The sequence below is a fragment of the Manis pentadactyla genome, chromosome X (genome assembly GCF_030020395.1).
Source record: "Manis pentadactyla isolate mManPen7 chromosome X, mManPen7.hap1, whole genome shotgun sequence".
Classification (NCBI taxonomy): Eukaryota; Metazoa; Chordata; class Mammalia; order Pholidota; family Manidae; genus Manis; species Manis pentadactyla.
In genome coordinates, this window is record NC_080038.1 from 99,920,493 (window position 1) to 99,946,555 (window position 26,063).

At 36.0% G+C, this 26,063-nt stretch overlaps 1 pseudogene; it reads right to left on the reverse strand.

The window, feature by feature from the left end:
• Nucleotides 1–26,063, reverse strand: part of LOC130681803 (kelch-like protein 4) — a 69,598-nt pseudogene that overhangs the window by 13,962 nt on the left and 29,573 nt on the right.

Here is a 26,063-nt window from a genome sequence, read left to right on the forward strand (position 1 = left end):
AGGGGAAGATGTCAAAGATGTCTGGGTTAGTCTTGTCTGGATCAGATTTTTTTGCCTTTTCATGTTGATAGGTGCAATGATGAGCTATTGACTCATCTGTCAGCTGGGAGAGCCAAGACTTTTTCCACTTGCTCCTGGCCTTTCTTTACTGGGACAACTGCGATCCCTAGTGGCTTGTGTTGGGCAATTGCGTGTAGACTGGGTCTCTGTATCTTGCCTAGCCAGTATGGAGGAAGCTCCCTTGCTGTGGGCGTTGCCAGCCTCAGGCCGCTGCTTTGCTACGGCGGGGCCCTGGCGGGGTAATGGACGGGGGGCTGTTTGGCTGTTTACCTCCGTGAGGGGTCTCAGAGCTGTTGCCCAGGGGGTTAGTGTGCCCGGAGTTCCCCGGAATTTCCAGCTGCTGGACTGTGACCTGGGAAGCTTCCATCCAGTTGTGGGGTCCCTGTCCCTTTAAGACTTTCAAAAAGCGATCACTTTTCTTTGTCCCAGAGGCGCCGGCTGTGGGGACCCACTCACAGGTCTTACTGTTCTGCTTCCCTAGTATCCAGCACCCCACGGATGCACTGTGTACCTGCGCTCTGGTGCAGATGGCTAGGGCTAGGTGTTTAGCAGTCCTGGGCTCCCTCTCCCTCCCCGCTCTGACTCCTCTCCTCCCACCGGGAGCTGGGGTGAGGGGCCTCGGATCCCGCCGGGCTGTGGCTTGTATCTCACCCCTTTCACCAGGCTCTGGGTTCTCGCAGGTGTGGATGTAGTCTGGCTGTTGTCCTGTGTCTTCTGGTCTCTCTTTTAGGGATAGTTGTATTTGTTGTATTTTCAAAAATATATATGTTTTTGGGAGGAGATTCCCACTGTCCTACTCATGCCGCCATCTTGACTCCACCTCTGACAGGGTTTTACTATTTGCTTAAACTTTTCAGCATGTTGGAGACATTTTGGCTAAGGGTTTGGCTGAATCCCAATAACTTGCAGCTGAATTTTATTTTTAAAAATCCCTACTAACTATACATTCTTTAGAAACTAATTTTTAAAAAGTTCTACTAGTAACTGTACATTCTTTAGAAACTACGTAAAACTAAGCTCTTACCTAAGCCATGTCTCAGTGTTGACATGGGAGACATCACAGTCCACATTTTGCTGGCTGGATCAAAACATTCCACAGTATTAAAAGTTTTTAAACCATACCTTCCTCTGAGGACATAGAGCTTATTATCAATAACTGCAACTCCAAACTGAAACCTAAGGCTATTCATGGTGCTACTATGTAGCCAGCTGTTGGTCCTGAGGTCATATTTTTCAACTGTAGGGGTACCTGTTAAAGGGGATATTGGCAAATTAAAAAACACGTGGATAAAAATGGGAATTGGCACCATTCACATTTTATTTATGTACCGATAATCTATAGCATAGAGTCAGTGATTGCAACTCAAAGTAAAACACTGCTTTGCTGTATCCAGTATGTTTTGGAATGCTGAGGCTTCATTTTCATTGACTCAATGATGCCAGGGTTCTTGTTCATGAAGCAGAAGAATGAGCTTCACAAACACTCAAGGTAGGAGAGCAAGGTACAGGCTTTTATTTAGAGATAAAGTGACAGGACAGAGCTCCTGGCTCACACCAGGAGGGGACAAGAGAGTCTGTGATGGTGCATTGTCTAGGGGTTTTATAGGCAATACAGGATTTTTTGAGAACATCAAAAAAAGGCTTAGGGGTGTGGACTTGTACCAGCTGCCCTGTCCTCAAGGTGGGCTGGGTCACAGTCTGATTGCCAGGGCTGACAGTGGAGTGAGTCAGGGGTTGTGCTGATACCCATGCAGAACACTCAAACATTCCAGGCCAAGTTGCTCCTGGCCTTTTGACCTTTAACTGATCTCACTGAAGATTTCTATATCTTTACCCTAGAGAACTAGAGTGACCTTGACTTTGCATAATGCTTAGCACAGAGTTTCAGTAGGGACTTCTTTGTCCATTGTTACATTGCTCTGACTGTAAATATTCCGCCCTGCTTTTCCCAGAGGCCCTCGCCCTACTCTGACTACACCCATGGTCCCTGTCTCATGAAGATATTTTCTTATTACACCTGTGATTTCATCTCTGTCCTATTAATTGAAAGGGCAAGCTCCCAGATTCTATTTTAGCCAATTGGGACCCTATTTTACCCAATCGGAGCTTGGTCTCTCTCCCCTCCAGTCAGCAAGAAGTACACCCACCACCCCTAGACCCTGCCAATTGACCAAAGCCACGACTCATCACCCCCCAACTACCCCCAGGCCCAGCCAATCAGCCAGGGCCACAGCCATCACCCCCCAAACTGCCCTGGAAACCCATAAAACTTTTGTTCTTGGGAAAACGCGCTCTCTTTCTCTGGCACCTGGCCACTGTGTTGGCACGGGTGTGAGATTGAGCTCGGGCTAGCTCGAATAAAGGCTCTTTTGCTTTCACATCGGTGTTGGCTCCTTGGTGGTCTCTTTGGGATTCGCGACTTTGGGCACAACATTGATGGCTTAAGCATGTATTGCAATTTCCACATATTTGGGGATTTTCTAATTTTCCTTCTATTAATTTCTGTTTCCATGCCATTGTTATGAGAAAAGATAATTTGCATCATTTAAATCTTTAACGTATTGAGTTTTGCAGTCTAAATATGATCTAATCTTGAGAACATCCCACATGCACTTGAGAAAAATCTGAAATTTTCTATTATTTGGTGGATTGTTCTCTGTATGTCTGTTAAGTCAATTAATCTATAGTATTGCTGAAGTCCTCTATTTCCTTACTGAAGTTATGTGTGATCCTTGGATTTTTAAATATTAGGGCATCAACGTATTGTAGCACCATCTAAATCTCCCTTCAGTCTGTCACTGTTTGTTTCATATATTTAGAAGATATGGTGTTTGTAGATCTATCTTTATAATTATTATATCTTATTGATAAATAACCTATTTATCAGTATACTCTCCTTTGTCTTCTTTGACTTAATAGTTTTTGACTTATTCTATTTTGTTTGATATATAGGTAGCCTAGAGACAGGCCAGAATATTTCAAACAAGTTCAACTCTTGTCCTTGTATCCTGAAGGGGAAATCAAAAAAGTAAGTTGCATTCTTCCAACTATGCCATGCCACCCTGGGAAGGGGGTGGTACAAGAGCAAGCATCAAGGCCATGAAACTTCCTACTGACTTGAAAGTGACTTTTCCTTGAGTGGGCATTTGTTTGATTGCTGCATATCTTTGCCTTGTTTCCAGAGCTCCCATAAAGCTATTTTAATCAGTCTGTAATTATTTACTTGATGTTTCCAGTGGGGAGCAAGAGTCTGGACCTCCTTATTCAACCATTGTGCTGTCATAACAGAAGCTTTGGTTGTGTGATTTTATTTAACTGTAAAATATTTGAGGCTCCTGTGTTTTTCTGAGTAGCAGTTTTTAAAACAGACATCAGAAAAAATAAATCTTTGAAATTCCATTTGCTGTAAAACTATTCTGTAGCTATTTTATTTTGAGAAAGAAAGGAAGGCTTTATCTTGATTGCACATTATTAGATAGGTCGGAAGAGGGGCAATGAGTAAATTGCAAGGCGAATATCTGGAAGGGTGGTCTGTGGGTAAAACTGTAACATTTCCAGAATATCTCACCTGCATATCAATAGGTGTTCAGTGGTGGAAAGACATATGGATTTAGTGCATCTGCATCATTCCTCAGGGGTAGAGAGAAGTACATCTCCATATCAATGGGTAATTACCTGGACGAGGAGGGCTTATCTGCACCTGAGAGGTGAAGGGGAGGGCTGATTTTGCTTCTGGTAGAGCAGGAAAGAGAGAGGGGACTGGACTGCAGTTTGTGAGCAATAAACGGATTTTAAACTTTATTTCTCCCTTTGACTGATTTCGGTTTTTAGAAGTATTTTGTTCCAGGATTTCCTTTCCCCGGACTTACAGCTTTTTTACATCCAAAAGAGCTTTTGTCAAAATAACAAAATGAAAATTTCTTCCTGAGGGTGGAGTTGCGGCTGACAGAACTGACACTTGTTTCATTGGGTACCTGTTATGAGTCTATATCTCTTCAGGGTTACTATGTATTAGAAGACACTATTTGAACAGTAGTATATCTAAATTCAGTTTATAATGAACTATATACTTCATAATTCCAACAATGGTGCAAGCTCCCATGCAAATATAAGTATTCCCTTTCATCTACACTTACTGGAAAAGAAAGATTTATCCTCATACATTACCCATATAGTAATATGAGGAATAACAATATACTATTTATTATGTGTCAGTTATGAGCCAGGAAATATACTTGATATTTTCAAATATATTGACCAATTTAATATTCATAGTCTGTGAGTTTTTATATCCCCATTTTTCATATGTGTAAATAGGCTCAGAAAGATTTAAAATTGCTCAGTATTACATAGCTGGTAAATGAAGACTTGGGTTTCAAACCAAGATCTGTCTGATGCTAAGGCTGATTTATTTCTAGTATTCCACAATACCACTTAAGAACTTATATTGCATTTGACATTTAACTTGTAGGATGTTGGAATGTTTGTCTTGTCTTCTAAACAGTTGTAATCTATGCTGTTACAGATAAAGTATATATTTTTTCTAAATAAAGTCTTAGAAAAGATAAATATGAGACAGTGGTTCTATAATTTATAAAGTATAATTTCAGAAATTAACTTCTGAAAGCTACATAGATCACTTATAATGGTGGTAAAATGTAATGATTACAAATTATTGACCTGGAAATCATGTTTTTAGCTCAAGATATTTTAAGAAAAGAAGACAGGGTATTTGGGGATTGCTTGGCTTAGAAGTCATTTGAGAAGTGCATTAGTTTCCTAGGTTGACCTACTAATTTTAGCATTTTAGATCCTCTACTTAAAGAACTTCTTTCAGGAAGAGAGGACTCTTGAAGCAATGCCATTTACAGTTGTCTAAAGAAAGATCTAATCTATGAATATTTTTAAAGAAAAAACAATGTTCTTCACTAGACTATCTCAGAGGAGACGCATGTAAGGTGGGAATGATTTTTCCCTTTGAAACACTACTTTTAGCTTTATGATGAGGTGTTTTGATTTTGATCTCTATCTTTCGACTCCTGTTTCAAATCTTTGACTTGCAGTAAAACAGGAAATACAAGAAACAAAAGCTGAATAATGAGTTTCCTATTAATCTAATTAAGTTGGATGGCTTTATTGCTATTTGTATATATGCTGTATATGAATACTGAAGCCATGCGCAGTGTCCTTGGTCCTTTTTTCAGAAAGTGATGCTGTCACCAAACCCAAAGTAGAGCTGCTGATGAGGTAATGGCAGAAGTAGAAACACTGAAGTGACTGCACCCACCAGTGAGCTCAGAATGTTCTGTTCAAAGTTGCACGGGTGTTAACAATCCTCTAGGCCCATGTTTGGCACTCTCTGAGTATACGTCACTGTTTTGTTTGCTACTTACATTTTTCATATTTCTAAGTCATTTATATAGCATAACGTGAATCTGATTACATGTTTACTTCAGATGTTTAAAATATTCAGGGCCTATCATTGTAGAATAGGAACACAAGCAGTGTTTTTCTGAAGGTTACTGTATGAAAGAATTGAAAGATAAATTTAATTCATACATGGCATATAACATAATAATACATTATTTTAGTTCTCAAAGCTGGATTAATTGGAATCTAAAAGGACAAACTATATTTTTTAGACTGAATTGAATGTTTCTGCGATTTTTTTTCCCTTTCATAGTCCTTATGAATTTGACACCTAGATCAGTCAGTAGGAACTTCAGAAGAGCAAATGAAATGAGTCTCAGAAAGCAAAGAGCCAGCAACACAGGCAGAGGGATGAGGAAGAAGTGGGAAGGGATTTATGAAACAACAAGGCATGGATTCAAACTTTTGAACATGTACTGAGGAGGAACCAATGGAAAAGAAGAATGTCACAGTAAAACCATTATATATTATTTCATTTCATATTAAAAACTACATTAATTCCAATAATCCATGGAGCAAATGAAGCACCTAGAACACAGCAAAAAAAACATGTGTGTCCTACTTCCCATAGTCTAGTGATAAGATGGTTATTGTTTCCAGTTCCCAAAGAAAGTTATAAAATATCTCACTGTACATGTATTTTTTGGAAATTTTACTTTTCCATTTTTTACCATGCATCAAATATTTCAGGACCCACAGCTGGACAACAGGGAACTACGAAAGAGATAGCATTTTACTGGTCTTCAGATGGAGAAAGTATAAAAAATTAAAGTATCACTATCTATTATGTTAGGATCATATAGTTTTTTAATATTCCCATAAAAGTGGGAATTTTAAATTTGTCCTCCCTCATTTGACTGGGTTAAAAGCTAAGAGTTTAAATAATTATCAATATAACATGTATTTTTTTTCTAATAAGCTTAGTGATTTTATTCACTTCTATCTCTCCCCTGGATTGGTACATTATCCCCTTTCCAATTATTTTGCAAAAATCAAATGAGCTGACATTTAAAGAAGTAGACAAGAAAACTTTTATCTTCTTTCCATTAAATTATTGGCAAGCTTTACTTAATTAACCTATTCATTGTTAATTCATGGACCTATTACTGTTTGTTTTTACTACATGGAATGCCAAAATATCAGTATATTTTAATTCATATTAACTATTCTAATTGTTCTGTCAAACTTCATTAATTTGTACTTTGCTAATTCAGAATTTGTAATACATCAAACAGAGAGTATACTGATACTGTTTAAAAGAATTTAGCAAGCCAATCAATCAAAAACAAAGGTTAATACCAATTAAAGAGAAGATACAGTTTTAAAGTATATTAGAAACAGTCATTTGTAATCCAAAAGTATTACCCTAGTAAGCACAGAGAAGAACAGTTCAGTTTTCATATAATCATTATAAATAATTCTTGACTAGACATTGAATTTGTATTCTTACTAGGCCATATACTTTTTAAATGATTTTATTTTACTCCTAATCACTTAGGGTAAGAACCCAAATCCCATTACTATAATGTCCTATAATCTAAGACTAATTAGGGAAAAGAAATCAAATTTGAATGAACAGGCTTTTCTAATACAGGGAAATCATTATAAAGTTAATGTTCTAATCTATGGAATGATTTCTGTACACCAAACACCAAATGATGGGAAAACGGCACATACTCAATATTTGTAGAAACTGATATACTAAATGCTGATTCATTTGAATCAGCAAATATTCATTAAGACCATACACAAGGCATTGTGCTGGTGTATCATGCACCATAACATGTGTATGACCTATCACCTTCTATAGGTCACATAGTCAGACTCTCAAGAAATGTTCTCAGTCTCTTCTTGTCCTTTGTTTCTACATATACCAAAACAAATTATGAACCAAAAGAGAACACTATTGCCTCAAGTAACCACTACCTTACTCCTCTACACATGTATTCTGTATGCCTCAAACTTGCCATAATTCGTTTTCATCACTGAATTTCACTTAAATTAACTTTTGAATATGGAGAAGAAATTCAAGAGGAATAAGATTATATAAATTTAAGCACAGAGGGAAAAAAGATGGTGGCATGAGAAGTGAGGCAGAAATCACCTCCCAAAACCACATATAATACAAAACTACAGCAAATACAACTAATCCTAAAAGTGTGACCAGAAAGAAGATGGCAGCAGCCAGCCTCCACCTGGGAAAAGAGAAGATCTCATGGAAAAGGGTAAAGTAACAAAGCACGGATCTGGCGGGACCTGTGCCCATTCCCCACCCCAGCTCACTGGCGGGAGAAAAAGAAACAGAACAGGGAGAGAGTAGAAGCCCAGGGCTGCTAAATACTCAGCCCTGGAGATCTAGTCCATGAGCAAAAACCCACATTGAATGGCACTCTGGAGATTAGAGGAGTTGGAAAGCAAAGAAAGGAGGAATACTCAGAGAGACTGAAATTCCAGCTGCTAGTGGAGAACTGTTTCCTATAACTGGCTGCTCTGGGATAAAAGAAAGGCAAGCACACTGACAGACTTTGCAACAGCAAGAGGGCTGCTAAGGGGCAAGGATTACACAAGAGCTTGCTGTTCAGAAGAAGGAGCAGGTGGACAATATTGTCCCAGCACACTTAGCCCAGCAGGTTAGGAACTTTTAGGAGCTTCAGGCGCTCCATTCCCCTGGCTGGCAACACAGCCCTGGGGCTCCCCACCATGATACACAGCCTGCCACTTCTTCCTCCCAGCCTGGCACCTGTGCGCAAACCTGTTGCCTCTGCCATTGTGCCAGGCCATCCAGATGGTAGCCCCATCTATGGCAGTCACAGGGGTGTATCCCAGAGGCTGCTCCATGCACAGGAGGCTCACTGGTGGTGACAATAGAGACAGGCACAATGGAGGAGAAGCAGGAAAGAACTCTCTCTCCTCCCAGGAGACATGGGTACTGATCGCCTGCAACCCACCCCATCACTCCAGGTTCTGGGCAGCTCCAAAGAATAAAGGTTTTGGGCACTAGAGGGTGTCACCTACACAAAACTAATATTCTGCATTATCCAGTAGGGTTATGAAAAGGCAGAAGAACCTTGTTCAATCCAAAATCCCTCAAACACCAGAAAGAGGACTCAGTGAAACTGAAATCACCAATCTTCCTGATAAAGATTTCAACATAAAAATTATCAACATGCTAATGGAGCTGCAGAAAAATATTCAAGACTTCAGAGTCAAATTCAAGAAAAAGAAACTTTGAAAAATATCATATCTGAAATGAAACATACAATGCAGGGATTAAAAAGCAGACTAGCAGAGGTAGAGGAGACAGTAAATGCAACAGAAATTAATGAACAGGAATACAAAACAGCTGAGGCAGAGAGAGAAAAAAGGATTTCTAGGAATGAAAGAGTAGTAAGATAACTCTGTGAACAATCCAAATGGAGCAATAATCATACTATAGGGGTACCAGAAGAAGTAGAGAGAGAGAATAGGAAAGTGTCTTTGAAGAAATAATTGGTGAAAACTTCCCCAATCTGCAGAAGGAAATAGTGTCTCGGGCCATCGAAGTGCACAGATCTCCCAACACAAGGGACCTAAGGAGGAAGACAACAACAAGGCATATGATAATTAAAATGGCAAAGATCAAGGACAATGACAGAGTATTAAAAGCATCCAGAGAGATAAAAAAGATTACCTACAAAGGAAGACCCATCCAGCTATGATCAGACTTCTCAGAAGAAACCTTATAGGCCAGAAGGGAGTGGCATGATATATTTAATGCAATGAAACAGAAGGACCTTGAACCAAGTATGCTCTCCAGCAAGATTATTATTGAAATTTGAAGGAGGGATTAAACAATTTCCAGATAAGCAAAAGTTGAGAGTATTTACCTCCAGCAAACCATATCTCCAGTGTATTTTAAAGGGACTTCTGTAGATGGAAGTGCTCCTAAGGCTAAATAGCTGTCACTGGAAACAATTAAATCACAGTAAAGAAAGTAGACCAATTAATTACTAACCAAATGCAAAATTAAATCAGCTACCCACAAAGTCAATCAAGGGGTACACAAAGAGTACAGAATATGACACCTAACATATAAGGAGTGGAGGAGAAAGAAAAAGAAGGGAGTAAAAAAGAGTCTTTAGATTGTGTTTATAATAATGTAAAAAGCAAGTTAAGTTAGACTGTTAGATAGGAAAGAAGCTGCCCTTGAACTTTTGGTAACCATGAATCCAAACCCTGCAATGTCATTAAGTAATATCTACTGATAGTCACCCAAAATGTAAATCGATTGACTGCACTAATCAAAAGGCACAGAGTTACAGAATGGATAAAAACAAGACCCATCTATATGCTGTCTACTAGAGACTCACTTCAAACCCAAAGACATACACAGACTTAAAGTGAAGGAATGGAAAAAGATATTTCATGCAAACAGTAGGGCAAAAAAAGCAGGAGTTGCACACTTTGAAACACAGAAAGTAATGATAAAAAGATGGAATTCATATAATGATAAAGGGGTCAGTCCAAAAAAGAGGATATAACCATTATAAATATCTATGCACCCAACATAGAAGCACCCAAATATGTGCAACTATTGCTAACAGAATTAAAGAGGGTCATGCAATCTTTTCAGGAGAGTTCAACACACCACTCACTTCAAAGGACAGACCAACCAGTCAAAAGAAAAGTAAGGAGACAGAGGAACTGAAGAAAACATTAGAACACATGGACCTAACAGACATCTACAGAGCAGTCCACTGAAAAGGAACAGGGTACACATTCTTCTCAAGTGCACATGGAACATTTTTGAGAATAGATCACATACTACGTCACAAAAAGAGTCTCTGTAAATTAAAAGAGATTGAAATTGTACCAAACAATTTATCAGACCACAAAGGTATGAAACTAGGAATGAATTGTGCGAGGAAAACAAAAAGGCCCAGAAACATGGAGGCTTAACAACATGCTCCTAAATAATCAATGGATCAATGACCAAATAAAAACAGAGATCAAGCAATATATGGAGAAAAATGAGAACAAGTCAATGTCCCAACTTCTGTGGAACACAGTGAAGCAGTTCTAAGAGTAAAGTATATAGCAATAGAGGTCTATCTCAAGAAAGAAGAACAATCTTAAATGACCAGTCTATACTCACAATTAATGGAACTAGAAAAAGAAGAACAAATGAGGTCCTAAGTCAACAGAAGGAGGGACATAATAAAGATCAGAGAAGAAATAAATAAAAATGAGAAGAATAAAACAATAGAATGAATTAATGAAACCAAGAGCTCGTTCTTTGAGAAAATAAACAAAATAGATAAACCCCTATCCAGACATATCAACAAAAAAAGAGTCTACACACATAAACAGAATCAGAAATGAGAATGGAAAAATCACTACAGACACCAAAGAAATACAAAGAATTATGAGACAATACTATGAAAAATTATATGCTAACAAACTGGATGATGTAGAAGAAATGGACACCTTTCTAGAAAAATACAACCTTCCCAGACTGAACCAGAAGTAACAGAAAATCTGCACAAACCAATTACCAGCAATGAAATTGAATTGGTAATCAAAAAACTAGCCAAGAACGAAAACGCCAGGCTAGATGGATTCACCGCTGAATTTTATCAGACATTTAGTGAAGACCTAATACCAATCTTCCTTAAAGTTTTCTAAAAAGTAGAAGAGGAGGGAATACTGCTAGACTCATTCTATGAAGTCAGCATCACTCTAATACCAAAACAAGGCAAACACACCACAAAATAAGAAAATTACAGACCGCTATACTTGATCAACATAGATGCAAAAATACTCAACAAAATATTAGTAATCTGAACTCAAAAATACATCAAAAACATCATCCATTATGATCAAGTAGGATTTATTCCAGGTTTGCAAGGATGGAACAACATTCAAACATCCACATCAACAAAAAGGACAAAAATCACGTGATCATCACCATAGATGCTGAAAAAGCATTTGACAAAATTCAACATCCATTCATGATAAAAATTCTCAACAAAATTGGTATAGAGGGCAACAACCTCAACATAATAAAGGCCATATAATGCAAACACACAGCCAACATCAAGGCTGTAGGGAATATGCTCCCTGACTTTACGCTCTGTTACAAAGCCACAGTAATCAAGACAATTGGTACTGACACAAGAACACCTGTAGATCAATGGAATAGAAGAGAGTCCAGATATAGTCCCACATATATATGGCCAATTAATATATGATAAAGTAGCCATGGATATACAATGGGGAAATGATAGCCTCTTCAACAACTGGTGTTGGCCAAACTGGGCAGCTACATGTACAAGAATGAAACTGGAATACTGTCTAACTCCATACACAAAAGTAAACTCAAAATGGATAAAACACTTGAATGTAAGTCATGAAACCATAAAACTCTTAGAAGGAAACATAGGCAAAAATCTCTTGAATATAAACACAAGTAACTTTTTCATGAACACATCTCCTCGGGCAAAGGAAACAAAAGCAAAAATGAACAAGTGGAACTATATCAAACTAAAAAGCTTCTTTACAGCAAAAGACACCATCAGCAGAACAAAAAGGCATCCTACAGTATGGGAGAACATATTCATAAATGACATATGCAATAAGGGGTTAACATCCAAAATATATAAAGAGCTCACACACCTCAACACCCAAAAAGCAAATAATCAGATTAAAAAATGGGCAGAGGATCTGAACAGACACTTCTCCAAAGAAGAAATTCCGATGGCCAACAGGTACATAAAAAAGATGCTCAACATCCCTAATCATCTTGTAAATGTAGGTTAAAATCAAAATGAGATATCCCCTCACACCAGTTAGGATGGACAACATCCAAAGGTAAGCAACAACAAATGCTGGTGAGGATGTGGGGAAAAAGGAACCTTCCTACACTGTTGGTGGGAATTTAAATTAGTTCAACCATTGTGGAAAGCAGTATGGAGGTTCCTCAAAAAACTCCTAGGCATTTACCCTAAGAATGCAGCAGCCCAGTTTGAAAAAGACATATGCACCCCTATGTTTATTGCAGCAGTATTTACATAGGCAAGAAATGGAAGCAACCTAAGTGTCCCTCAGTAGATGAATGAATAAAGAAGATGTGGTGCATATACATAATGGAATATTATTCAGCCATAGGAGGAAAACAAATCCTACCATTTGAAACAACATGTATGGAGCAAGAAGGTATTTTGCTCAGTGAAATAATCCAGGCAGAGAAAGACAAGCACCAAATGATATCACTCTTTGTGGTGTATAACAAAGCAAAAACTGAAGGAACAAAACAGCAGCATACTCACAGAACCTAAGAATGGACTACCGGTTACCAAAGGGAAAGGGGATGGGGAGGGAGAAGGGGATTAAGGGGTATTATTATTAGCACACTTAATATTGGGGGGGGCACTGGGAAGGCAGTATAGCACATAGAAGACAAGTAGTGACTCTATAGCGTCTTACTACGCTGATGGACAGTGACTGTAATGGGATATGTGGTACGGACTTGAAAATAGGGGTGAGTGTAGTAACCACAATGTTGCTCATGTGAAACCTTCATAAGATTGCATATCAATGATACCTTTATAAAAAAAAGATGAAAAAGACAATAAAAAAAAAAGTTAAGCCCAAAATTGTTATGGCAACCTTGAAGAGGTTTTATAGCAGAAAGGTCTGTGTTAACACCTGTGCTACTTAGAAATATAATGCACAGACTTGGGCAAATCTTGATTATATTATTGGACCTATTAATAGGTAAAAAGCAGGTATAGAATTTCAATTCCTTATGTTAAGGCAATCTTTATGTTCTGGAATGAATTCTAGCTACAGTGTCAGCATCAATTATAATTATAGTTAACACTGAATCATCACTTATTTTGTGACAGGTACTTTTCAAAGCAGTCCAGGTAAAGTAACTCATTTAATCCTCTCAACAATTCTATTCTTATACTAATTTAATTGGTAAGGAAACAGGCTGTGCAGAGTTGTTAAGTAAACTGCTGATCATAAAAGCTGCTAAACAACACAATGAGAATTTGAATCCAGGTAGTCTTCTTCTAGAGAGGCAGAGTCTTAACCATTAAACGAAACGAAACCATTTCTCTTTCTAGAGTATCCAGTCTCATTTGTCACTTTCTTGATTAATTTTGGAGATTAAATGCAGACTAATAGTGACAACAATTACATTAAATTTTCTCAGGATCTGGATAACTATAACAGCTGGCATATGTCACATTCTTTTAGGCATCCCAGAAGTTGGAAGATTGCCCAAGAGACACTTTGTGATTTAAATTTTCTTACATATAAATTGAAAGTGATAACTGCAGAAACCTAGAGGGAAGCAAATCTTCCAAAGTCCCAGTGGGCTCTATTCTGCCTCCCCACAGCCACATTTTAACTCATACTCTGTGAAGGAACTGGTTGTATCTGTACTATATTTGGAGGTAACTACTCCCTTAACTTTTGCATAATTTAATTTCTAAACATCTTTGAGACACATTAAAATAATTTCTTTATGGAAGGTTATTTAGTTTCTTGCTAACAATAATCTTCTACAAAGAGTGTAGGAATTCATTCATCAATTTTACAAATATTTATTGAATGCCTACTCAAAAAGGAAGGAATACACAGTGGGTCTTCCCCCATCCATGCTTTCATTAAATGAATTGTCCTGTGTAACTAAAATGAGAAAATAAAGCAAAATTCATAATTTTATTACTAACCAGCAATTTTAGTTTCACCACATTACAGTTTATATAGCAATATTTTAAAAAGAAAACACTTTATATTTAATATAATTAGTTTGCATTGTTATATTTTAATTAGATTATATTCCCCAGCAATCTAATTGGTTATTGTTTTGCATCACTTTTGCTAATTTCCAATATAGCAAAAACAGAAATGAGTATAAAATGACATTATATTAGCCAATGCCACTCATTTTTCATTTGCAAATTATTACTCATATGCCCAAGACATATAAGGGCTGAAGAATATGTCTGATCCACCCTCATGAAAACTGAATATTCCTCTCCTGCAGTAAGTACCATCTAATGAGGAGGCCAAAGAGAGGAGATGAGGAAGGAAAATGAGTGATAGAATTTTACTGGCTCCCTAGAACAGAGACAGATCTAAAATGATGACAATGGGAGGTTAGTTCTCCTCTATTCCTTCTGAAGTATATGTAGTACATGTTTATGGTTAAAGAATAAAGACCCAGTATTGGGTTTGATTTCTATACTGAAGATTGAGAGACTGATTTTATTCTTGTTTGGTGTGAGAACAATCACAATCTGTATGTAAATGAAGTGTCATTAACTTACAATTACATGAGCAATATTATGTTTACTAGACTCCCCCCATCATCCAGTAGCAACATTTCCCAAAGCAATCTACAGATTCAATACCATCCCTAACAAAATCACTACAGCTATTTTTTCATAGAAATGGAAAACCTGATATTAAAGTGCATACCTAATAGTTACAGCACTAACTAGCCAAAACAATCTTGTAAAAGAAAAATAAAGTTCACAGACTCATAATCGTGTTTTCAAATCTTACTACAAAGCTACAGTAATTATGACAGTGTGGTACTTGCATAAGGAGAGACACATAAACCAGTGGAATAGAACTGAGAGTTCAAAAAAGAAATCTATATGCCTATAGTCAATTGATTTTTAACAAAGGTGCCAAAACCAATGGGGGAAGAATAGTCTTGTCAACAAATGATGCTGGGAAAAATGAATGAATATCTACATGCAAAAGAATGAATTAGGAACCTTACCTAAAACTATGTACAAAAAGAAAAAAGAAACCTCAAAATGAATCAAAGATTTTAAATGTAAGAGCTAAAACTATAAAACTCTTAGAAGAAAACATAGGGTAAATCTTCATTACCTTGGATTTCATAATAGTTTCTTAGATATGATACCAAAAGTAGAAGTAACGAAAGAAAAAATTAATAAATTGGACATCCTCCAATTAATAAATTGGACTAAACATTTTGTGTTCCAGAGGACACTATGAAGAAAATAAAAAGACAACCCATAAAATAGCATATTTCAAACTATGTACCTGATATGGGACTTGTATCTATAGCATATAAAGAACATTAACAATTAAACACCAAAGTACACACAACAAAGTTCATACAAAGCAAAGGATCTGAACAGATAGTTGTCTAGTGAGTACATACAAATGGAAAACAAGCACACAAAAAGATGGTCAACATCATTAGCCTTTAGGTAAATGCTGAGCAAAAACACAGTGAGATACCATTTTGTGCCTAAGATGGCTAGAGTTAAAAAAAAAAAGTAAGCTGTCAATGAGGTAGAGAAATTGGAACCCTCACACACTTCTAGTATGAATGTGAAAATGGTGCAGGCACTGGAAAACTGGGAGCTCCTTATGGCACATATTTTACAACCTTAGAACTCATTTCTCTTGGAAATATATTCTACTTGCCATATATTATGTTTCTGTGAGCTTCAAGGGCTAAGCTGTAGTTATTGAATAAATCTGTAATCAGCTATTGTGAATTTTTAGTTTCATAATATTTGGCTTGGAGGCAGGGGGCAGGTAGGTGCACTAGCTAAAGAACAAAAGTTGCTAGTACAGCAAAAAAAGACTGTTAACTAAGGAATAACTTAAATTTCTGTAATTCTGTTTCCAAGAATAACAGTTTTAAAGTGAAGATTTGTGGTTCTTGGTAAACAAAAATGTACTTGAGTTACCTGTTTTGCATTGCATACCAGAGAGCCGGGTCCAGGAAAAACTTTCACATAACACTCAGTTCAACATAAGGCATAAAATATGAATCAAAGAACCGTTTAGAGCACATACAGAAATGAAATTCACAAATTGTCTACTTGTGCTTCCCCTTCTCAGGTATAAATTGCAATTTGATTATTAGACACACATAGTCACTCATTTAACAAAACAAGTACATAACATATTCAAGTCTCTATGCAAAATGTTTGAAGGCTATCTCTTTTTCTTCCTACAATACAAGGTTGTTGCTTTTCAATGAGGTAATACACAGGCACATGTGCACATACAAATAGACATGAGAAAATATACCTTCAATGTTTCTATGTCAAAAGTTCCGTATTTATCATTTTTATTCTAATTTTTTTCCAGAAAGGATTGTGGTGGTGGGAAATATTAAAACATATACTAACCAGTGCAATCAGACTTAAAATTATAATAGATCTCAAAACAGGCAAAGAAACAACTGAACATAAGAGAGCAAATTAGCCAGTACCTGGTTTAAATGAGTTGGTATTGTTGAACACTAAAAGGTATTCTGAGCTTGCTGAAGCCAAATAAAAGGAAAACGTGTTCTGTCATATAATTTTCTAAGAAACGGAGGCATACAAGTTCATTGAGAGAAACAGGCTTTTTCTTGGCATAGAGGTAGAAGAACCTGTTAGCTGACTCATTAAATGATGAACATTTCGTTACTCAACGGACAGTATCTTGGACCAAGACACAGAAAGTTTTCACAAACCAATTTTTCTCTTAACACCTTTTTATAAAAATGGAAGGCATTAAATTAAACTGTAAATTCAGTAAAGGCATTTGAGTTACCACAACATAAAATTCAGGACTGCGGCTTTTGGATGAACTAACATAATACAGAGACAAAATCTATAAAACCCAGTGAATGAAAAATTAGCATGTACCCTGTACCAGTGGTTTTCAAACACAAATCAGATCTATTCAGTGGAGCTACTACATCAGGATCACTTGGTAAACTTTTCAAAAAATATCCATCCCTGGGCCACATCCCCGGAGATTCTGATTCAGTACGCCTAGTGCAAAGCTCAGGAATCCTTTTTTCTAAAAAAAAAAAAAAATGGTCCTTAGGTAATTTTGACACACTACTCTGTATTGTCTATCTCAAATATCATTGGTTTCAGTTAAACTTGTTAAATACTAGATGATACTACATGATTGAATTCTCTGATAAAGTACAATTCAACAAATACTCATTGAGCACCTTCTATGTAACAAGCACTGGGATACGTAGGTGAACAAGACAGGCAGATTTCAGCACTCAGACAGTTTGTATTCTGGAGTGAAGGAGGTTAGATACACAAACAAATCAATGAACAAGATAGTTTCAACAGTGACTAGTGCTGTGAAGAAAATAGATCAAGGTTAATGTCACATAGAGAATGAATGGACAGATGGGAACTGATTAGATGATGGAGGGAAGATAAGTACCTGAATGAAGTATATGTGGTACATGTTTATGGTTAAAGAATAAAGACCCAGTATTGGGTTTAATTTCGGTACTGAAGATTGAGAGACTGATTTTATTCTTGTTTGGTGTGAGAACAATCACAATCTGTATGTAAATGAAATACAGAAACACTTGTAGGTATTGTAAAAATGTTGGCTCAGTGAAGAACCTTCAAGGTACCTGATAATTTTAAGACATACTTGGCTGAGACCCCACAGTACTAAGTCATAAAAACACTTAAGTCCTAAAAATTGTAAAGGAAAGTCCTAAAAAAACTCTCGTTTCCTTATTCATGGATATAACATGGTAAGCTAAAAACCACCTATTTATAGTGTGTAGTTCAGTGTGTACATTTAAATTCACCTTAACCCTTTTATGGAATGAGGCAAGATATAAATATATTCATGAATAAATAAATTCAAATTTGTGGCAAGCACAAAACTAAGATTGAATAATGTGTGTGTGCGCGTGTGTGTGTGTGTGATGGATGGCATCAGCTGGAGAGGTTGATATAGAGGTGGGGGCAGAATATAGGTGAAAGCAGACCTATTGGACTCTATTGGTTAAGTTGCATTTGCTGTTTTAGGTCTAATTATAGTTACCATCCTCTAAATGAGGGATATTGAAATTGGAGTATATCTAGAAGAGAATGTCTAAGTCAGAAGTCTCGAAAAACCGGTGATAAAAGAAGGAATGGTAGAAGGAAGTAAGACACATATAGTGTGTTCTATAACTTCAGAAAAGGAAGAGATCATTGTGGGCTGCACTAGTCAGGGAAAGGGAATGCGTTAGGTGAAAGGTAGAGTCTAATCTTGTACTGAGAATAGAATTTGAAAAAGAAGTGTGTATTGGGGAGAGCTAAAGATATAGAGTCAGCAAATTTTAGATTTTACTTCTACTAAACTGAACTTAAAGGGCTGAAAAGCAAATACAATAGCTGAGTCCGTATAAGCTACTGAAAACACTTGATCCAGAAATACTGAAACGGAGACATTTCATCTTAGCCAAGGACTATGGGTTAAATGGTGTTCCTTGATGCAGTATTTGGAATGTGAGGCAAAAAGTGAAAACTGAAATGGAACATCTGATGTGTACCTGTATTTTAAATTGCTAACTAACAAGGGACAAAGGGAAAAACGATTAATGCAGTTAATTTTAAATAAAATATATTTAAAGGAAAATAAACTATAATAGATTATATATGAGGAGTCTAACCCATTATAAAATTATTTTCTTAGATGTGTTTCTCAGGTAACCTAAAACTACAGCTCTTGTGACATGGCCATCATCTGTCATGAAATCATAGTTAATAGAGTCCTTTCTAGTTAATATAATATATAACATTGATCTATTGCATGGTGATAACTTTCAGGACCTCTTAAGAAGCAAACTTTTCCATGTGGAGTCTTTCTTTCTCTCTCCATATAAAATATATATATATATATATATATCTCCACACCAAATATGTTGACACAAATTAGTACAACACTACAGTGTGAAATGAAAAGTCATATATTAAAAAATGTATGTTTTTGCTAAGAAAAAACCAAAATAGTGTAGTTCATGAGAAAACAACGATAATTGGTATTTAACTATGGTATTGATTATGTCCTCACAGGAAATGAAAGCTTTTTAAATTTATCTCTTATTTAGGGCACTTAAGATTTTGAAATAATGTTATAAAGTTATACACGAGGCACTTTCAGCTATGATGCAATACAGATAGGTGAAGGCTAAAACGCTAAAACGAATGGCAGGGTGCTAAAACATCAAATATATTTAACATTCCTTTTTTTCAGCTTTACTGAGGTAGAACTGACCAAACAGTAGGATATATACAGTGCACATCATTATGATAGATGAGCACACACATTGTGAAAGGATTCTGCTGTTTAATTAATTAACACATCCACACTTCCCACATTAGTTAATTAATTAATTTTGGTGAGAACATTTAAGTTCTACTCTTAACAAATTCCAATTATACAATACAGTGTTATCAACTATAGTCCCAATGTTAAATTACATCTTTAGACCATATTTACCTTATAGCTGAAAGTTTGTACCCTTTCACCAGCCTCTCCCTGTTACCCCCACACCCTAGCCTTTGTCAACCACTTTTGTACCCTCTGTCTCTATTCCTTTATTTCAAACAGTATACTGAAACTCTAGCTATTTTCAGACAATAGCTTCATGCCTTACTCCACTTTATAACTGCCTTCCTCATTTAGGTAATATCTATATATTAACTCCTTTTTTACACCTTTTTTTCTAGCTATGTTGAGAAATAACTGACAAATGACATTGTGTAAGTTTAAGGTGTTCATTGTGACTTCATACATAAATATACTGCAAAATAAATCCACAATAGGGTTAGTTAACACATCCATCACCTCACATAATCAACACTTATTTTTGTGATAAGATCATTTAAGATCTACTTTCATATCAGCTTTCCAGTATATTATAGAATTATTAACCATAGCACCATGCTGTACATTAGATTCCCAGAAGTTAGTCATCTTATAACTTGAAATCCTCTGACCAACATCTAACCATTCCTTGACCCCAACCCGACCCCAGCCCCTGGTAACCACCAATATACCAGTCTACTCTTTGTTTCTCTGAGTTTGGCTTTCTTAGATTCTACAGTTGAGATCATACAGTATATGTCTTTCTCAGGCTGACTTATTCCACTTAGTTTAATGTTTTCAAGGTTCATTGATGATGTTACAAATGGCAGGTCTTTTTCTATGATTGAATAATATTCAATTGTGTGTGTGCATATGTGTATATATATGTATACATATATACATGTAGACACTGTATAAACTATACATACACACACACACACACACATACACACACATATACATATAACATTACCTTTATTCATTCATCAATGGACATTTTGGTTATTTCCATGCATTGACAAATGTGAATAATGCTGCAGTGAGCATGGGAGTGTGTATATCTCTTTGAGGTACTGATTTCATTTCCTCAGCATATATATGCCAAAGAGGGATTGCTAAATCATATGATAGCTCTACTTTCAATTTATTGAGGAAGCTCCAAACTGATTTCCATATGATCTGCACCATTTTACACTCCCACAAACAGTGCACAAGATTCCTTTTTCTGAATATTGTCACTAACACTTGACATCTCTTATATTTTTTATAATAGGGATTCTGGCAAGCATGAGATGATAGCTCATTGGGGTTTTGATTAGCTTTTCCCTGATGATTAGTGATATTGAACATCTTTTCATGTACCTGCTGGCTATTAGTCTTTGGAAAAATGTCTATACAAGTACCCTGCTCATTTTAAAAATCAGATTATTATTATTATTTTGTCATTAAGATTTATGAGTTCTCTATATATTTTGGATATTAACCTCTTATCAGATAAATGATCTGCAAATAATGTCTCATATTCTGAAGGCTGTCTTTTCATTTTGTTGATTGTTTACATTTGCTGTTTACTATATCTTTGTTTATGTAAATAGATATTTTTCAATTGAAGTACAGCTGATGCACAGTATTATATTAGTTTCAGGTGTATAACATAGTAGTTCAATATGCATACACATTATGAAATGTTCACCACAGTAAGTGTAGCTACCATATGTAACTACACAGTTATTACAATAATATTGACTATATTCCTTACGCTGTGCTTTTCTTTTGTACTACGACATTTATTTTATAACTGTAAGTTTCTATCTCTTAACCCCCTTCATCTATTTTGCCCATTCTTCCATCTCCCATCCCTCTTCCCTTTGACAGCCACCATTTTATTTTCTGTATTTATGAGTTTGTTTCTATTTTTGCATTTTTGTTTTCTTTTTTGTTTTTTTTTTTAGAATCCACATACAAGTGCAATCATATGGCATTTGTCTTTCTCTGTCTGACTTCACTTTGTGTAATATTTCCCTTAGCATAATACATTTTAGGTCCCTCCAAGTTGTCACAAATGGGAAGGTTTCATTCTTCCTTATGGTTGAGTAATATTCCATTGTATCTATAAACCACACCTTCTTTATCTATTCACGTATCAATGGATACTTAGGTTGCTTCTTGGCTATTACAAATAACGCTGCAGTAAACAGCAGGGGTGCATACATCTTTGTGAACTAGTGCTTTTCTTTTCTTCAGATAAATACCCAGATGTGTAATTACTGGATCATACAGTCAATTTTTAACTTTTAGGGAAACTTCCATAGTGATTTCCAAAATGGCTGCATTAATTTACATTCCTACTAATAGAACATGAGGGTTCTCTTTTCTCCAAATCCTCATGGACACTTGGTTGGTATTTTTTTTGATACTAGCCATTTGACTGAAGTGAAGTGATATCTCATTATAGTTTTGATTTGCATTTCCATGATGATTAGTTATATTGAGCATATTTTCATGTCTGTTGGCCATCTGGATATCTGAAAAATTTCTGTTCAGATTTTCTGCCCATTTTTAATTCAATTATTTATTCTTTTGGTGTTGAGTTGTATGAGTTGTTTATACATCCTGGATATTAACCCCTTATTTGATATAACACTCACACATATCTTCTCCCACTCAGTAGGTTGCCCTTTTGTTTTGTTAATGGTTCCTTCGCTGCGCAAAAGAGCATTTTAGTTTGATGTAGTCCTGATTGTTTATTTGTGCTTCTGTTGCCTTTGCTTGAGGAGACAGATCCAAGTATTGCCAAGACTGATATCAAAGAGTTTACTGCCCATTATTTTCTTTTAGGAATTTTATGATTTCATGCCTTACATATAGGTCTTTAATCCATTTTGAGTTTATTTTTTATAGTGTAAAGAAGTGGTCCCATTTCATTTTTTTACATGAAGCTGTCCAGTTTTCCTAACACCACTTATTGTACAGATAATCTTTCCCCTATTGTATATTCTTGCTTACTTGTCATTAATTAGCCATATAAGTGTGGGTTTATTTCTGGGCTTTCTGTTCTGTTCCATTGATTTACATGTCTGTTTTTGTGCCAGTACCATATTATTTTGATTACTATTGTTTTGTAGTATAGTTTGAAATCTGGGACTGTAATACCTCCAGCTTTGTTCTTTTTTCTCAAGATTGCTTTAGTTTTTCAGTCTTTTGTGGTTCTATACAAATTTAAAGATTATTTGTTCTAGTTCTATGAAAAGTACTATTGGTATTTTGATAGGGATTGCACTGAATACTTAGATTGCTTTGAGCAGTAAAGACTTTCTAACAATATTAATTCTTCCAATTTATGAGCATGGAATATCTTTCCATTTATTTCTGTCATCTTCAGTTTCTTTCATCAGTGTCTTAGAGGTTTCAATAACAGGTCTTCTGACTCCCCTTTGGTTAAATTTATTCCTAGGTGTTTCATTTGTTTTGATGCCATTATAAATGGGTTTGTTTTCTTAATTTCTCTTTCTGGTAGTTTGTTATTAGTGCATAGAATTTTTCATAACCCTTTGTATTTTTGTGGTGTTGGTTGTAATTTCACTTTAATTTCTGATTTCATTTGTTAACTCTTTTCTTCTTATGAGTCTGGCTAATGATTTATCATTTGTTTATCTTCAGAGAATTGGCTTTTAGTTTCATTCATCTTTTTAATATTTTTTACGCTCTGTTTCATTTATTTCTGCTTTTATCTTGAGCATTTCCTTCCCTTTACTATCTTTGAACTTGGTTTCCTCTTTTTCTAGTTCCTTTATGTGGAAGGTTAGATTGGATGATGTTTTCCTTGTTTCATAATGTAGGCTTGTATCATTATAAATACCCTTGTTAAAACTGCTTTTGCTGCATCCTAAAAATTCCGAACTATGTGTTTCCATTTTCATTTGTCTCAAGGTGTTTTTTAAATTTCTCTTTGATTTCCTCATTGACCCATTGTTTTTTAGTAGCATGGTGTGTAGCCTCTTCATGCAGGTGGTTTTTTCAGTTTTTTGCTTGTAATCAATTTCTTGTTTCATAACTTCCCGATCAGGAAAGATGCTTGATATTCCAATCTTTACTGAGGCTTATTTAGTGGCTTATAATATAATCTGTCTTGGAGAATGCTCCATGTACATTTGAAAAGAATGTGTATTCTGTTGTTTTGACATGGAATGTTCTGTGCATATCTATTTAGCCCATTTGGCCTAATGTGTCATTGCAATGCTCCTGTTTCCTTATTGATTTTCTGTTTGGATTATCTACTCTTTGATGTAACTGGGGTATTAAAGTCCCCTACTAGTATTATATTATTGTCTATTCCTCCATTTATATATGTCAGTTAGTATTTGCTTTATAAATTTAGGTGCTCCCATGTTGAATGTATAGATATTTACAATTGTAATATCCTCTTGTTGGATTGAATCTGTGTCTCTTGTTACAATCTTTGTTTTGAAGCCTATTTCGTCTGATAGAAATATTGCTTTCCCAGCTTTTTTTCTTTTCATTGCCACTTGCATGGAGTACCTTTCTCTATACCTCCCCTTTCAGTCTGTATGGGATTTTTAGGTCTGAAGTGAATTTCTTTCAGGCAGCATATAGATAGGTCCTTTTTTTCTTATCCATTCAGTCACCCTGTGTCTTTTGATTGAAGCAGTTAATAATTTTATATTTAAGGTAATTATTGAAAGGTATGTACGTATATTGTCATTTTGTTCATTGATTTCTGGCTGTTTTTGTACTGCATCCCTGTTCCTTTCTTCTTTTGCACTCACCCCTTGTGATTTGATTACTTTCTTTAGTATTGTGCTTGGATTACTTTCTCTTTACATTCTGTCTATCTATTACAAGTTTTGGTTTGTGGTTACCATGAGGTTCATGTACAACATTTATGTATATAGCAGTCTATTTTAATTTCATGGTCTTAAGTTTGGACAGATCCTAAAAGTGCTACATTTTTACACACCCATTCACATTTATATATATGATGTCATATTATACATCTCTTTATTTTGTGTATCTCTTTACTAATTATTATAAATATATTAATAAAGTTACATAACAATTACTAATGTATGATTATACTACTTTTTTCTTTTGACCTTCATATTGTAAGTGACCGATTTACTATCTATACTATATGTTTGCTTTTATCAGTGTAATTTTTCCCTTTTACCATTTTGTCACTTCTAGCTATGTTTGGCCTTTTCTTTTCTTCTCAAAGAAGTCACTTTAACAGTTCTTGTAAGGCCAGTTGAGTGGTGATGGACTTCTTTAACATTTGGTTGCTTGAGAAACTCTAACTCTCCTTCAATTCTGAATGACAACCTTGCTGGGTAGAGTATTCTTGGTTGTAGGCTATTTTTGTTCAGCACTGTGGATTATATCACGCTATTCCCTTCTTGCCTGAAAAGTTTCTCTGGATAAAGACAGCTTATAGCCTATGGGGTTTCCCTTGTACATTGGTTTCTCTTGCTTCTGCTAATAATCTCTGTTTATCTTTAGTTTTTGATATTTTAATTATTAAGTGTCTTGGTGTAAATCCACTTGAAATCTTCTTGTTTGGAGCTCTCTGTGTTTACTGGACCTGGATGTCTGTTTCCTTCCCCAGGTTAAGGAAGTTTTCTGGTATTATTTCTTCAAACAAATTTTCCACACTTTTTCTTTCTCTTCCCTTTCTGGGACTCTTATAATGTGAATGTTAGGACTTCTGATGTACCAATCTATCCTGATCTTTAAGAATTCTTGTCTCTTTGTGCTGTACAAGCTTGGATGATTTCCACTATCTTGTCTTACAGATTGCTGATCCACTCTTCTTATCCTCTAATCTGCTATTGATTACTTCCAGTGTATTTTTCATTTCATTTATTGTATTTTTCATCTCTAATTGGTTCTTTTTAATATTTTCTATCTCCTTGTTAAAGTTCTCACTGAGTTCATCCACTCTTCTCTCAAGTCTGGTGAGGATATTTATGACCATTACTTTGAACTCTTTATGAAGTGGATTGCTTGTCTTCATTTAGTTTAGTTCTTTTCCTGACATTTTATCTTTCTATTTTCTATGGAATATATTCTTCTGTCTCTTCATTTTATCTGACTTTCTGTGTCTGTTTCTATGCATTAGGGAGGTCAGCTGCATCTCATGGTCTTGAATAGAGTGGCGTTGTGTAGAAAGCATTCTGCACAGCCCAGCAGTGTAAACCCCCCTCATCACTAGTACCAGGCCCTCCAGTGGTGTCCCCTGTGTGGGCTATATGTGCCCTCCCCCATTGTGACTAGGCTGTGGCTGCTTCCGGCAAGCTGATGGGCATGGGTGGCCCCTAACCTGGCTGCCTGAAATGAGCAGCCTGGCTACCATGGGCACACAGATGGGTAGGACTTGTACCCACTGTGGCTGGCCA